This window comes from Dipodomys merriami, unplaced genomic scaffold (assembly GCF_024711535.1).
Source record: "Dipodomys merriami isolate MVZ:Mamm:240054 unplaced genomic scaffold, mDipMer1.0.p SCAF_558, whole genome shotgun sequence".
Taxonomy (NCBI): Eukaryota; Metazoa; Chordata; class Mammalia; order Rodentia; family Heteromyidae; genus Dipodomys; species Dipodomys merriami.
Genome location: NW_027206133.1, coordinates 508,719 through 525,480, shown reverse-complemented (window position 1 = coordinate 525,480; position 16,762 = coordinate 508,719). Strand labels below are relative to the sequence as shown.

At 40.5% G+C, this 16,762-nt stretch overlaps 1 pseudogene; it reads left to right on the top strand.

Moving 5' to 3' along the window:
- The first annotated feature begins 570 nt into the window (after positions 1–570).
- Positions 571–667, top strand: LOC138812026 (U6 spliceosomal RNA; annotated as a pseudogene).
- The last annotated feature ends 16,095 nt before the right edge of the window (positions 668–16,762 follow it).

Here is a 16,762-nt window from a genome sequence, read left to right as displayed (position 1 = left end):
TAATAAACAATTATATTTTGATAAAATACCTTCTAGTCTTAACAGTTCTGACTGAACTGTTCATCTCTCTATGATCCTTGTAACTAAGATTAATTTTGTTCAAGTAAAACAATCTATGCTGTCATTGTAAGATATTCTGATTGGTCTGTTCCTACATGGGAGAAGAGTAAAGGGTCAGGTAGACATTTGTGCCAGTAAGACCTCATTTGGGAAAATGTCAGCTGCAGAATGTTAGAAGTAGCTCTTAAGCAAGGCTTACTTTGAATCCATTAGCTCCACAAACCTAAGTCAGTTGGATCAACAAGTACTTGAAAAAGCCATCACCTTTGGACTAGCTATAAATTATTGAAAGTATGATCAAATTCCAAATGAAAAAAAATTGTCATTGACAAAAAAAATTGCAAATGTGAGCAATCAATTGAACATATAATTTTTTCCCTATTCACAGAATTTTAGGGAAATAATAGCATTGTTAGCAACAATAAGGATTCCTTGTTCCAAGTAGGCACCCATGGATATAAGCCTGTATAAAGATTGCATCATTAACTACTTAAATTTAGAAGATACTACATGCTTCAGCAGCACGTATTCCCAAATTACACTACAGAGATTAACATGGCAATTGCACAAGGATGATATGGAAATTTGTGAAGTATTCCATATTTTTCATTCTTCAGATGCAAGAAATGAAAAACAGTTATTAAAAAGTTGATTACAAAATAACAAGTGTAACAACAAACGTAATTCCTTTTAATTAAATTTAGTTTGGCATTAGTGTATTAAATCTTCACCTCAGAAAGGCGTTTACATAGCATAAACTTTACAAAACATTTGAAATTAGACAAAATTTTCATTTTATCCCAAAGAAAGTTAATATTAGGACCTAGGCAAAAAAGGAATCTACAACTTTCTATATGGAATACAATCTGAAAGGACACATTAATGAACCTCTATATTATAAAATAATATAGAAGTCAAAGTATATCTAGGAAAGAATAAAATAAATTATGAACATTATACAAACATAGAATATAGAATATTTTAAAATATTCTTTTTCAAACAAGCACCAGAAATACTTTAGTTTCTGTACTACTCATTTCAACAGATACATTAAAATTATTTCTGATTAAAAAATCACAAACTCTGCAGAAATCATTATACATGTATACAAAAACTGTTGAATACATTTTGACATCCAATGCAGGCAATTCACTTTGAAGAATTCCACAGAATTCATGAATTTTTACAGTAAGTATTGGTGTTGCCGGGCGCTGGTGGCTCATTCCTGTAATCCTAGCTACTCAGGATGCTGAGATCTAAGGCTCACGGTTCAAAGCCAGCCCGGGAAAGAAAGTCCATGAGACTCTTATCTCCAATAAACCACTAGAAAACTGGAAGTGAGCCACAGCGGTAGAGCACTCACCTTGAGCTGAAGAGCACAGGCATAACGCCCAGGCCCAATGTTCAAGCCCCATGACCGAGCAAAAAAAAAAAAAAAAGATATTGCCCTTATTTGGATTGTGGAAATATTTTGTATGGACACCAAGGATGGACTTGCATTTTTGAAATTTAAGAAACTTAACCCGACCATTAGGACTTAAGAGAACAATTTGTACAGCCTCCCACAACTTCATAGAGGTAGTGATAAAGACTTATCTTTTGGGCAATTTCAAATGCAGTTTCTTCTAAGTTGTTCTTCACACCTGGTTTTATATAATGGTTCAACAGAAGGAGATCCAGTGTATCTTTGCTATCTCAATTCTCAGTAGCAAGATGTAAGATGGTCAAAAGGCCTTTAGTTGGCATTGGTATCTGTATCATGATGAAGTAAGAAAGAAGCCACTCTGGTATTATTCCACTTATATACACTGTGCAGGGGTGTCCAGCCATCTACAGTTATTGCATTTGCCACTTGAGTCACCAACTCACGGACAATGTCTAAGTGTCCACTGTAGGCCCCCTGATGAAGAGGGGTATACTCATCATCATCCCCTATTATTCACGAGTGGCCTTTTTGAAAAGTAGTCTCCGCACTGTAGTAAGCTGAATATGTTCGGTAGACCAATGAAGAAATTTACTTGGATCCTTTTCCATTTTTTGTCTTGCAATTGATACTATTCCTTACTTTTTCATCTTGTTCCTCATCTTCCTAAGAATTGACTAACCAGAGACTTTGAGAGCCAGTGGGAATGAGGTTTCCATGTATTTCCCAAATAGTTCACATTGGTTGAACTGGTCAGAAATATCCGGTGAATTTTCCCAAATAGTTCACATTGGTTGAACTGGTCAGAAATATCCGGTGAATTTTCTGCATATCGTTTTTCACCATGATTTTTATTATCTTTTTCTAATTTTACTATTCTAAATTATTCTAACTGGAGAGTAGGGAATTGATGGAGAACAGAGGAAAGATGTTCCTCCGTATTTAAAGGTACAGACTGAAAATGAGGACCAATGATATCTTCATGTGCACCTTATTCTAGGAATGAGAAAATATGAAATAATGCCTTCTATATAAATGATTTGGGAAGTGGCAGAGCAAAAAGTGAAATGATGCAACCAAAAATATAAAAGGAAAATTAATTAGGATAATTATGGAGCAAACATATTATCTATGAGAACCATGAAATAGAGAAAGGAAGATAGATACAGATGTGCAATGACATAGCTAGCCCCAAAATCCATGCCTCTGATCAATTGATAGAGCAAACAAAATTGTATTTTTTAAAAAAGATTGAAATAGAATTTATGTATTTACTTGAAATTAGTAAATACATTTTTAGTAGCCTACATAAAGAGACATAGCTTTGACCAAATTACAGACAAGAATCTAAATCCTTGGTAATTCTAGTAACAGATCTGACTGAAATCAGTTGAATCTCACTTTTCCTGTACAATAAAGAAATAGGTCCAAGCTAGTAAAGCAGCTAGAGAAGACAGGCAGATTGTATCTATGACAAAACTTTGTGTAAAATGGTATTGAGGATTTGTTACTGGTGATCCACTTGCACTGGAAGCATGATTCTGAACTATTGCTTGCTGATTCTGAACTATTGCTTTGATCATTATATTCTCCAAGAAGAAAAAATGAGAATGGATAGTTTAGGACTACTCATACATTTTCACCTTCTCACTAAGCACCTTCAATCATCAAAATCACATGAAGACAATAGACAGGCCTACTTTTTTAGATGAAAACAAGTGTCTTTAAAAAAACAAGGAATTTATGTACTCATGCATAGGACTTCTATTTTACTAATGCCTCATACATTTTAATAATGTTAGGTAACAATAAATAATGGATCTATTAGAAAGCTCTTAAAGCTCATATGTTCAATAGTGAGTTCTCTTACAGAGTATCATAGTATTTTTTGTTTATGGTCTTATGAAGAAATTTACATTACTAACTTGAATTTCTGACAGGACAGTATCATCACTGTACATCTTGCTTCTATACTCTCAAGTTTACATTACTATCTAAGTATGTGCATTAGATAACTATAGAGGAAAAAGTAGAAGCCACACTGATGACTCATGTCTTTAGTACTAGTTAATCAGAAAGATGAAATCTGAGGATTGTGGTTTGAAAGCAGACCAAGAAAAAAAAGTCCATTAGATTCTGATTTGAAAGTAACCAGCAAAAGATAGAAATGGAGCTGTGGTACAAGCAATAAAATGCTAGCCTTGAGAAAACTGAAATAAAAAGTAACAAATTCTGGCAAAAAGCTGTGTGTATAGTAGGAAATGCCCTGCTGTGTTAGGAGCCATTCCAGATGTGTGAGAGGCTCTGAGTTTTGTCTACAGTTGTTCAGAGAACAATATTGATATCTTCTTGGGGGTTGGAATATTCATGTGCTCAAGGACTGCTGAGACCTTGGGCTACCCATTGGTGTGTGTGTGTGTGTGTGTGTGTGTGTGTGTGTGTGTGTATGTGTGTGTGTGTGTGTGTGTGTGTGTGTGTATTTTCCCTCATTTTTCTCTGTCCAATTCATGAGTGCCTGTCTGCCTATTCCTAAATTCAGATGGTGCCGCTTCTCCATTGCAACCTTGCCTTTAGCCCCCTATCAAGATCTACAATGAGTCTTAAATTGTCAGAGACCTGAATATTCCACTTTTTCTTTGGAGCCCAAGTTTGGCTATCCATATCTTTGTCCACCTCCAGAGGATTCTGGGTCAGCAGGGCCAGCTGGCATATGTTCTCCACTGCCTCTGGGGGACAGGGTCAGTCATGTGATGTCCTGTCCTTTTCCTCAGCTGGGCCTCTGGCTGTACTGTATGTCCCACTCCCAGCCAGCTGGCAGTGGAGTGGGGGAAGGATGGTTGCCAGTGGCTCTGACCAACTCGAGCTTGATAGCTGACTGAAGGCTAACCCAGGAAGGATGATCCGGGGTTACATGGGAGGTGAGGCCAAGGTGGCTTGAAAATATTGGTCGACGTCTTGGAAATGTCAACAAATCTTTTCACAGGCAAGTCTATCTTCTGACCCTAGCAGGGCCTCTAGACAATTCCAGATGTCCAGAATACAGAGGCACAGACTTTGAGCTCCAGGGCCAGAGAACTATGGGTTGAGAGACTGGAATGGCCAGTGCCTCAATGTTCTGGGGCATTATCCTTGACCTGGCTATGTCCCCCTTGTGTAAGTTCACTTCTTAACCCAGTGCTGGCCACACACCGGCCACTTGTGCTGTGGAAGTGGCAGGAGCAGAGGTGAGATCTAGGAAGACCAAAATCAGAATTTATGGCCTGAATGGGGTGTAGGGTGTCTTTAAAAAAATCTTAGACCTGGAACTCAGAGCTTGGCACTGTCCCTGAGCTTCCTTTGTTCAAGGCTTACACTCTAACACTTGAACCATAGCTCACCTTTCATCTTTTTTAGTAGCTGAGTAGACAGAAGAGTCTCACATATTTTACTGCCTGGGCTGGCTTCAAGTTGCTGCCCTAAGAACTCAACCACTTGAGTAGTTAGGATTTCTGGTATGAACCACTGACACCTGCTAATGATATCTGTGTATGTGTGTGTGTGTGTGTGTGTGTGTGTGTGTGTGTGTGTGTGTGTGTGTGTGTGTGTGTGTGTGTGTGTGTGTGTGTTTACCAGGGCTTGAACTCAGAGCCTAGGTGGTATCCTAGGTATCTTTAGCTTGTTTGCACAAGGTTGGTGATGTACTACTTGAACTACAGTAGCTCCGCTTCCCATCTTTTTCGTGATTCTTTGGAGATAAGAGTTTGCGCAGGCTAGCTTTGAATCTTGATTTATCCATAGGCTTCAGCCTTGAGTAGCTAGGATTATAGGCATGAGCCACTGACATCCAGCTGCATGGATGTCTTTTCCTACACTCTTCTGTTCTAACAGCTGTCTACTTGCCCTGGCCTAGATCTCTAACCTCCACATCGGCTTCCACCAGCCTCTGACTGTGAAGAACATAAAACTCAAACCTGATCCCCTTCTTTTTCCTCAGGGGAGGAGGTTATGTTTCATCTGAAGCCAGGGATAGGAGGGGTAGCTGTAGATGGGTGCTCAGCTGGGAGAGAGGTAGTCTGTTTTAGCCAAGAAAGGAAGTGTGGCCAGATGCTAATAGCTCATGATCTCATACTCCTAGCTCATCAGGAGTCTGAGATCTGAGGATTGCAATTCAGAGGCAGCCCAGCTAGAAAAGTCTGTGAGACTCTCTTCTGCAAATAACCACCCAAAAGCTGGAATTAAAGCTGTGGCTTAAGTGGTAGAGTGCTAGCCCTGAATGAAAAATGTGAGGGACAGAGCCCAGGCCCTGAGATCAAGCCCTAGAACCAAGGTGCTTATGCGTTCACGTGCGCGCGCGTGCGCGCGCACGCACATGCGCGCGCGTGCGCGCGCACGCACATGCGTGCGCGCGCACACACACACACACACACACACACACACACACACACACACACACATACACAGGAAGGTGGTAATGATGAGCTGAGCTAGAACTGGGGGCAGTCCTGAGGCATTGTCACAGTAAACTCTACAGGCATAACAAGTGTTTTTCTCGCTAAATCTTTCTTTGGCTGAGGGGTCTGGGCCATGGAAGTAAGTTCCATGGAACCAGTCCCTCCATTTGTGCACTGGGCCACAGGACCAAGGAAAGGGCACTATGGATGCTCATTTGTAGTTGGCCCACGACTGCAGACCTTCATGTGTCCCTGAGCACTGGTGAGGAAAGCAGGACTCTGAGCCCTGGGACTTCAAAGACAGCTACTGATACAAGCATCAGCCAGCTGGCTTTGGTTTCCTGAGCCTACAAATCTTTCATGAGCCCATCTTTCATGAGCCCAACTCAACACTTGCCCAAGGTGTGCCTGACAAATTCACACTCTTGTGATACCCTCATGAATGGGCATTACCTGGTATGACATCTTGCAGCTTCTGTTCCTCCTGGCTCAGAACTGTATTCTGAGACATCAATTTACTGCTCAGATCCACATCACATCCATGACAGATGCCATTCTGATTATCTCCATGCCCCAAGGCTCCACCCTTCTCTGGTACTATGTCTTGCTCTGTAGACAATGGCCTCCAAACAGGCTGCTCTCAAGACTTGTAGGACACCTAGACATTGGGAGACCCTTAGGGGCCCACTGGAAAGTATTCTGCCTAGAGCCACAGAGGTACAAGCAGGCCAGGGGTTGGTCATGGGTCTTGAACTCTGGGCCTGGACGTTGTCCCTAAGCTCTTCAACTTACCACTTGAGCTACAGAGCCACTTCCAGTTTTATGGAGGTTCCTTGGAGATCAGAGTCTCCCGGATTTTCCTGCTTGGGCTGGCTTTGAACCGTGGTCCTCACATCTCAGTCTTCTGAGGACTTGTCTTTCACCACAGTGGACTAGGAGCTCCTGAAAGCTTTTCTTTACTTTTCCTGTGCCAGTACTGGTGCTTGAACTCAGGGTCTGGGCTCTGGTCTCTTAACATTTTCCCTCAAGGTTAGTACTTTACCACTTGAGCCACAGCTCCATTTCTGGCTTTTAGTAGTTCATCGGCAAGAAGAGTCTCACTAACTTTCCTCCCCTGAGCTGGCTTCACACAAGATCTCTATCTCAGTCTCCTGAGTAGCTAAGATTTACAGGGATTGAGCCACTGGTGGCATTGGGCTAGAAGTTTTTCTTTTCTTTTTTCTTTTTATTGTGAAAATACTGTACAGAAGGGTTAAAATTACATGGGCAAGATAATGAGTACATTTCTTAAAAAGCATTGTAGCCTCTTCCTTTGTTTCCCCTTCCCATCCCTTCCCAGCCTCCCCTCGGCACCCCACCCAATCCTTCCCCCCCCACCAAAGTTGTAAAGTTCGTTTTAGACATGACAACTTGTATTTCTCATTGTTGCAATGGGTCAAGCAAGCGTTCTTCCCTGCGTTTGCCCTGACTTCTACATGCAAAGGAGGTCTGAGGGTCAGGAGCTGTTAAAAATAAGATTCCAGCCACAGGAAATGGATGGGATCCCTGGTAAAATGCCGAGCTAATCTTCACCCTGGGCCCCATTGTGGGACCCACCCTCTGCCCTACCTGTGACTCAGCCTTGAATGTCCTGCCATACTTGCTTGAAGCCACAGAACCTTCATTCCACCCACACCATCTGCTCTACACCTCAGGACCTTTGCCCATGCTGTACCTTATGCCTGAGGCCCTCTGCCCTGAATCCACATCTTAGAACTCCTGTGGAATTTTGGCACTGCTTATATTACCTCCTGGAGCAAGTATTTCCTTCCCTTCTCCCACTTTCTTTTCATATTGAGTTGCTAGAGATGGAACTTGTGCAGGCTGACTGGCAAATGCTCTATCTTGTGTGTCTGTGTGTGTGTGTGTGCGCGCGCGCGCGCGCGCACCAGTCCTAGGGTTTGATTTCATGGCCTGGATGCTATCCTATCCCTGAGTTTTTGTGCTCAAGGCTAGCACTCTAGTACTTAAACCACAACTCTACTTCTGGCTTTTTGTGTTTAATTGGAGAAAAGTGTCATATATAGACTTTCCTGCTTGCAATTGGGATACTCAGATCTAAGCCTAGTGAGTAGCTTACAGAGGTTAACCACCAACACCTACCCTTTACCGTACCTCTTACCTATAACCTCGGCCCTCCTCTGATTCCCAGAAGAATATGTCTCATCAAGCTCACTTATTTTTTGCCAATCTAGGGGCTTGAACTCAAGTTCTGGGCATGTTCCTGAGCTTCTTTTGCTCAAGGCTAACATGCTATCACTTAAGCCACAGTGCCACTTTTGGTTTTTTCTCTTTCTGTGTTACTGAGCAATCGAACCCAGGGCTTAGTGCATGCTAGGTAAGCACTCCACCACTAAGCCACATTCGCACCCCAAGGCTCCCTTCTAACGGGAGTTATGAGGGTGAGATTTATTGGCATATCCCTTTCGGCAAATATATTGCTAACTATTTCATATCTTTGCCAAGATTTTGGACCAGCCTGTGACTCAGCAATGAGGAATAAGAAATGAATGATAGCCACCAGGCCCCAGAGGTCTAGGCTCACACCCTACAAAGGGATAGAGAATACAGAACCAGAAACTTTGACAACTCCTACAGTCTAGGTACTGTTATCTCCTTGGAGGCAGTGGCTGGATGCTAGGTATCCTAATTGGACACCTCAGCCAGAACATAAGGCTTCAGTTATTAAATGGCAGAGAAGAATACTTTGTTCAAGCTTCCAGCTCAGACTTAGTACTCTCTGAGGGCTTGTTCCAGCTTGGCCAGTTTGGGGGACTGGGCGTGGGCAACCTGCTGAATGCCCGTCATCCATACATCATCCATCCATATACAGAGATATAGAGTTATTGCCTCCTTTTTTTGGGCAGGGAGGGCAATTCCAGGTTTGTTCTATGAGTCTAGGCTCTGTCCCTGACCTGCTTTTGCTCAATGGTAGCACTCTGTCCTTGAGCCACAGCCCCATTCATGTTTTTTTTTCCTGTGATCTCTTAAAATTAAGAGTGTCTCAGGCTTTCCTGCCACGGCTGAATTCAAATTGTCATTCTCTACATCTCAGCTTCCTGAGGAGCTAGGATTACAGTCAGAAGCCCTGGCTCCTTCGTTTCTTTTCTTCTTTTTGTGCTTTTTTGTAATTTTAACAATCTGAAATCTTCAAGCTTTCATTCTAATGGTTTGCATTCGAAAGAAATTAATCAGGCCTGGAGTTCGAAAGCCAGGACTGCCACCCACAAAAGGAAGGAGATCCTGAAAAACTCATTCATATTCATGTGAATGCTAATGGAATGTTATAAAAGTAACAATTAAATTTGCAGTAAATTCATGATTCTATTTTAGAATGCCACAGAAAAGTTATTGGATTTATATCTTCCATTCTACCACCATGGTATGATTCCCCTAATGGAAGGATACTGACTAATTTTTAATTAATGCTTTTATAAGTATTCAAACATGATACTTCATGAAATGGAGGCATAATTTAATAACTAATAATTGGTTATAATATATATAATTTAATATCCTCACATTCCCTCTCTCTCTGTATGCTTATATATACATATCTATCTATCTATCTATCTATCGATCTATCTATCTATCTATCTATCTATATCTCTTTCTATATATAGATATATATCTATAGTCTATAGATCTCTCTCTCTAAATATATCTATAGATATATCTATAGATATATATAGATATATCTATAGATCTATAGATATATATATAAAGATATCTATATCTCTCTATATATATCTATATATGTATCTCTCTCTCTATATATAAATCTATAGATATACAGAGATATATAGATATATCTCTCTATATAACTATATCTATATATATATGTATAGATATATCTCTATCTCTATCTATCTATCCATCTCTCTATATCTATCTATCTATCTATCTATCTGTCTGTCTATCTATATCTCTGTAGAGATATGTATCTATAGATAGATAGATAGAGAAATATCTATATCTCTGTAGAAATATAGATAGATAGATAGATAGAGAGAGAGAGAGAGAGAAAGAGAGAGAGAGAGAGAGAGAGAGAGAGAGATCGAGATATACCTCTATCTCTATCTCTATCTCTCTCTATCAGCCACTACTATGGCTTGTTCCCAGGTCTTCAGAAATGGCTGGAAGCTCAGTTTGCCAAAGGCTTTTGTTCTACAACTGACCCTTTCATGAATTGGGCATTGTGGGCTGTGAGTTCAAATCCCAGCATGGCCTAAATTTTATATGTTGAGTCAGAAGTCAATTTTGACACATTTTTTTCTTGTGTGTGAAAGTCCTGGGTCTCAGTATGATGTATGATTCCTATGCAAATAGATCCATGTGATAAGATGTAATAAATGAAATAGATGCTATATATGTAATATTACTAAATAAAATCAAAATAAGTGTAATAAATGTCATAAGTTTTAAACCCATGCACGTAAATAGATCTCATATATAGATATTATTTTTTTCAGTACTGGGACTTGAAATTGGGCCCTAGAAATTCTTGCTGAAATTCTTGTCTTCAACGATGGTGAGCTTACTCTCTCCCATAGTACCACAGAGTTACCCAGACCCTGAGTTCATATCCCAGGCCTGCCAGAAAAACAGTGCAAATTCCAAGCCAGGGCCTTAATATTTTCTTGGCCATGCCTGGGGCTTGAACTCAGCTCATGCAACTCTGTTTCAGTTTTGATCATCCTAGGCTGCTGTGCAGCCTATGGACCCACAGCCCATCCTGAGATTCTAGGAGCTGAGTTCAAACCTTGGGACCATCAAAAAAAAAAGTAGAAGTGCTAGGAAGATGGCTCAGTAAACAGTGCTTGCCTTGCATATATAAGGCTCTGGGTTAGATTCCTCAGCACCACATAAGCAGAAAAAACTGGAAGTAGTCTTATGGCTCAAGTGGTAGTACGATAGCTTTGAGCTGAAGAGTTGAGGGACAGCACCCAGACCCAGAGTTCTGGCCCCAAAACTGAAAACAAAGGAGAAGGATAAAACTGGGAAGTTCCAGAAGGCATTTTATATGTTTTTTCTTTGCATTGCAACCATTCTGGTTCTAAATGACAAGGCCTGGAAAGTGTACATGACCTTGCACTGCTGAAGTTTGGTGGGCTATAAGGGAAGCCACAGCCAAAATCAACAACCTAGGCCCGGGTGTGAATCCCAGGACTGCCACCTATGAATGGCGAGATATCCTAAGATATGCATTCTGATATATACCCATACAAATGGAATGTTGCAAAGTAATAATTACATTAGTAGTTAGTATATGATTGTATTATAAAATTATACACAATAATTATAGTATATTGACTAATTTTCAATTAATACTTTATTATGTATTCAACCATAATACTTAAATAAAGGAAGGAGTAATTTATTGATAATTGGTAGTAATATAGTATATATAATTAATTAATATACAGACATCCCTGTCTTGTTTTATACATATATATATATATACTTATATATGTATGTGTATATATGTGTGTGTGTGTGTGTGTGTGTATGTGTGTGTGTGTGTGTGTGTAACAATCTACATATCTATTTCTACACTTGTCATTCCTGGGGCTCTGTGGTAGAGTGCTCGCCCAGTATGTATGAAGCCCTGGGATCCATTCCACAATATCACATGCACAGAATAAACGGCAAGTAGTGCTGTCATTCAAGAAGTAGAGCACTGGTGTTGAGCATGGAAGCTTAAGGACTGTGTTTAGGCCCCAGGACTGGCACCAAAACAAGTTAGAATATTCTGACTGCAAGTATAGAAGGCCAGGATTTCAAATACCTCATCACAGAGCAAGCTGGGAGTCTGAAGCCAATGGATGCCACCTAACATGACTTAGCCAGAGGTCAACAGCTGCAACCCAGCACCATGGAACCAGATACTGCTGGCTCACCCCTTGCTGCTTGGGGGATGAGATCAGACACTGGTGGGTTGAATGAAAACTCAGCCCTGACAGGAAGTCTGCAAGACTCTTAGCTGTGCCTCAAAATGGTAGAGCTCTAGCCTTGAGGAAAAGATCTTCGGACAGTACCTCCAACCTATGAGTGAAATCCCCGAGGCTGATGATACTCCCCACAAAAAAACACCCCCCTAAACCATAAGATGTGAACTTGTGTGGTTTGTGACGTGTATGTGAAAGAGTGGTGATACTGATGAAAGCACCTTAAATCTAATGACAGTTTATACGATACAGCTATATGAAGAAACCTTCCTGGGGTGCTTGGTCCTGAGTCCTTCATGTGGTTCTGGATCATTCATGGGGTACTGTGTGCTGAGTCATTCACGGGCTGCTATGTGCTGAGTCCTCCATGAGTTGTATTCTTTCATCTGGTCCTTATAAGAGCTACACAAGTAAGATGATTGTGCAGATGAGAAAGTTGAGGCTCAGATATGTCCCCAAGGCAGGGCCAAATTTATGTATATATTTAGCTCTAGTGACTTGTCTCCTGCAGACAACTGTTTTGGTTTAATTTTCACCATCATGAACCTTGAACTCACAGCCTAGGTGATGAATTTCTGCTTGGACTCATGGCTAAAGTTCTACCATGCTGAGCCAAGGACCTCCTTGTAGCAAAGTGCAGGGCTTAGGTGTCTTTAGCTGAGGTCTATCATCATGTCTGCTCAGGAAGCTGAAGATCTTGGTTCAAAGCAATTTCAGATCATGGTCCAAAGCCAGCCTGGGCAGGAAATTCCTTGAGATGGTTATCTCCAAAAACCACCAGAAAGCCTGAAGGGGCCCTGTAGCTCAAGTGCTAGAGCACTAGATTTGAGCTGAAGAGATGAGAGACAGCACTCAGGCCCAAACTTCAACTCCTCAAACTTACAAGAAAAGAAAGAAACCTGAAGTGGAGTGCTGGGAATTTTTCCTAGGGGTAGACTGCTTTGCATGTGTGAAACCCTGGGTTTGAATCCTCAGTACCACTTCCATAGAAAAGGTCAATCCCTGAAGTGGCACTGTGGCTCAAGTGGTAGAGTGCTGTCCTTGTACAGGAGAAAATCAGATACAGTGGTTAGGTCCTGACTTCAAGCACCAGGACTGGTATATGCACACACACACACACACACACACACACACACACACACACACACACACACACACACACGGAGGCACCGTTGCCAATAATGAATCATTTCATTATGTTCAGCTCCCAAATTGTCTGCCAGAAGGACTCTTGAGTTAATGGTAGTAGTTTGTTTCAACACTGAAACATAGTCACAAAGACAGAATAAGTGCAGGGAACTTGGCCTGCCACAGGATGTGGCACAAATGAAGGCTTCCTGTCAAAACAGAGCACTGGGGAGAGAGATAGCTTGGGGTACAAAGAGGCCGTTTTCTCTTGACCTTCAGAGCCTGCCCACACTCATCCTAACTAAATGACCCAGATGAATTGTTTGTTACACAAATGTACAGGAGTGAGGCTTTTTGTTTGCCTATTCCAAAAGTGAGGCAGAACTCCTGTAGCAGACTGGGGTATGGAGAACCCCTCATGCTACTCTGGGAACAGTGAGGGTAACCCTGGAATATGCACTGTTTTGAAAGCACTGTCTGTGCTATGAAACCATTCTATTCAAAGCAAATTTCCTAGCTGGGTTTCTTCATAGAACCTCTGGATGTTCACTGATACAAATACATGCATACGTACTCAGACATATGGAGTTAATGGCTCTTTTTTGTAGTATGTTCTGAGGCTTGAACTGTTAGCCTAGACATTTTCCCTTAGCTTCTTTTACTCAACGAACCATTTTATTGTATCTTAATCCATGATTATGATAGCCTGGGATACAGCTTCTATACCCACAGATGATCCAGGGAACCTAGGACCCGAGTTCAACTCCCAGCACTGGCAAAAGTACATCAAACCAACAAAAATGGAGGAGGAAAAACCCAGGAAGTTTTACACAACAGTTTTACATTTGTTTCCTCAGCACTGTTACCCTCCTTGGTCTCAATGACTAGTCTTTTAATTGTATGTGACCTTGCATGACAAAAGCTGGTGGGGTATCAGTAAAGCCTGAGTCCAACCCAGATACGTAGGCCCTGAGTTCAATCCTGGGACTGCACCTACACATGGCCGAAGATCTAGGAAATTTGTTCCTATGTATTGGAACACTAATAAAATGTCTGAAATGTACTAATTGAATTACTAATTAGCTAGTCATTCTAGTATAAGATTGTATGTAATAAATATAGGTAATTGATTAATTCTTTACTAACTGTTCTACCATAATTAATTAATAGAGGCATAATTTTAGACCAAATAATTGGTAGTAATAGAATATATTAAAAATAAGATATAGACAGCACTCTTTATATAGGGTTATACACTAGAATCTAAATAAATATCTATCTGTCTGTATTTATTTATGGATGTATATACATATGTATATACACACAAAAATGCACACACACACTGCAATCTAAACATCTATCTGTTTATATATTGGCCATTCCTAGGGTTTGATCTCAGGTCCTCAATTTTGCCTGCCAACTTCACTTGCATCAGACTACTGTGCTAACATTTAACCATTCATGAAGTGAATTCATGAGTTCAAGTCACAGAACTGCCAAAAACTTAATCCTGGTGGACAAACCAATTGTCCCACTTGTTTTCCTTATCAGTGAAAGTCCTGGGTCTCAGGAATGATGTAGAATACATAGGCAAATTTATGTCTTATGTAATAGGATGCAAAAAATTGTGTATATAATCATGCTCACTAAAATACATAAAAATAAATAAAACACAAAATAAAATGAATACACTAACCTTAATATGCAGTAAATATATGTATGTAAATATAAATCATCTGTTTAAAATGTATATGTATATTAATCTTTTAAGTGCTAGGACTTGAATTCAGGCCCTAGGAACAGGCCTGGCCTTGTCTTCCAGCATAGTGACCTTCCCCATCCCCCACAGTGCTGCAGATTTACCCAGACACTGAGGTAAACTCCCAGGCCTGGCAGAATAAAGGTCATGAATTTCAAGCCAAGGAGCCTCATAATATTTTAAATATTTTTAATGTATGAATATATGTTCCTGTTTATTTATTTTTATTTTGTCAAGCACAGAGCTTGAACTCAGGTCGTGGCAATTCTGCCTCAGCTTTGATCATTCTAGGCTGCTGTGCAGCCACTGGACCCACAGCCGAACTTGGGTTTCTGGGCCGCAAAAGCTGACAGGAAAAAAAATTAATGTGACACAGAAAAATAAAAAAAATGGCAACTTGCAGATGGTTGCCAGTTTTACATTTGTTTGCTTTGCAAGGTGACCATCCTGTGTCTGAATGACACATTTGAAAAATGTTGGTAACCTGGGTTCGCTGAAGGCTGGCAGGCTACCAGGAAAGCCATAGGCCAACACAGCAACATAGGCCCTGTGTTGTAAGCCCCTTCCTGTCCCTTACTAATGGAGGGAGATCTTAAGAGTCTCATTCCTATTCATAGGAATACCGATGGAAGATTATGAATGGCAAGGTGGAATTGGTTGTTTCTGAATACTACTATCCAATTAGACAGAGTGATTTTAGAAGATCAATGGATTTTAGTGAGTTTATTTTTAAAACATTCAAAGAATATTATTACATGGACGCAATAGTTTCCAGACAGTGGATGATTTAATTAATAATTCATTAAGTATGAAAAGAATAATATTAATCATATGGAAGTACACTAAATATCCAAGAATTGGTAGAAATGTAGTCAATATAACTGAAGAATGTATAGACATCTCTGGCACTCTATAAAGATCTATATTTTATTGTGTCATACTATCTGCATGTCAATCTGTTCTTATTTTGTCCATCCCTGGGGCTCGATCTCAGGTGCTGGAAATGACTGTCAGCTAAATATGCTCCAGGCTGGCATGCTGACACTCACCAAGTCATGAATTGGGCCTTGTAGGCTGTGAGTTCAGATGCCAGCACTGACAAAAATTGAATCGTGTAGTAAGAAGTCCATGGTGACTCATGTTTTCCTTTTCTGTGAAAGTCCTGCATGTCAGGTGTGAAGTTCCATACATAGGCAAATCTATATCCTATGTAATCAATGTAATAAATATTTCATGTGTAATAACCATCAATTAAATAAATGAATAAAACAAAAATAAAATGAATAACTATACTAAGTGAGATATGGGGGTCAGCATCTGGGGCTGTACCTCAGGGCCTAGGAAAGGCCTGGCAGCTGAATTGGCTAGAGGCTGCTATGCTGACCGTCACTCATTCATGAATAGAACCTTCTAGACCCTGAGTTTAGATCCCAGCACTGCCAAAAATGTAATTGTGGAATTAGAAGCTGAGTGTGACACACATTTTCTTTTTCTTTGAAAGTGCTCAGTGACAGGTAGGATGTATAATTCAGATGCAAATCTATATGCTATATAATAGGATGTCATAAATGTAAAAAATGACATAGGTGGAAGAATTGTCACTACAATTCTAATGACAGCTTGTAGAATAGAGCTATGTGCTGAGTCCTTCATAGGGTGCTCTGTGCTGAGTCCTGCATTGGGTGCTGGGCGCTGAGTCTTTCACAGAGTGCTGTGTGCTGAGTCATGCAAAGAGTGCCATGTACTGTGTCCTTCACAGGGTGCATTCTTTCATCAAGTCCTTGTAAGAGTTCTACAACTGAGATGATTATGCAGACAAGAATATTGACTCTCAGATATGTCCCCATGGCAGGGAAAAATTATGTATTTCTGAAGAATAATGAGTTGTCTCCTGCAGACAATTATTTTATTTTGTTTTTTTCTCAGTCATGAACCTTAAACTAGGGGCCTGGGTGCTGGCCCTTAACTCTTGGC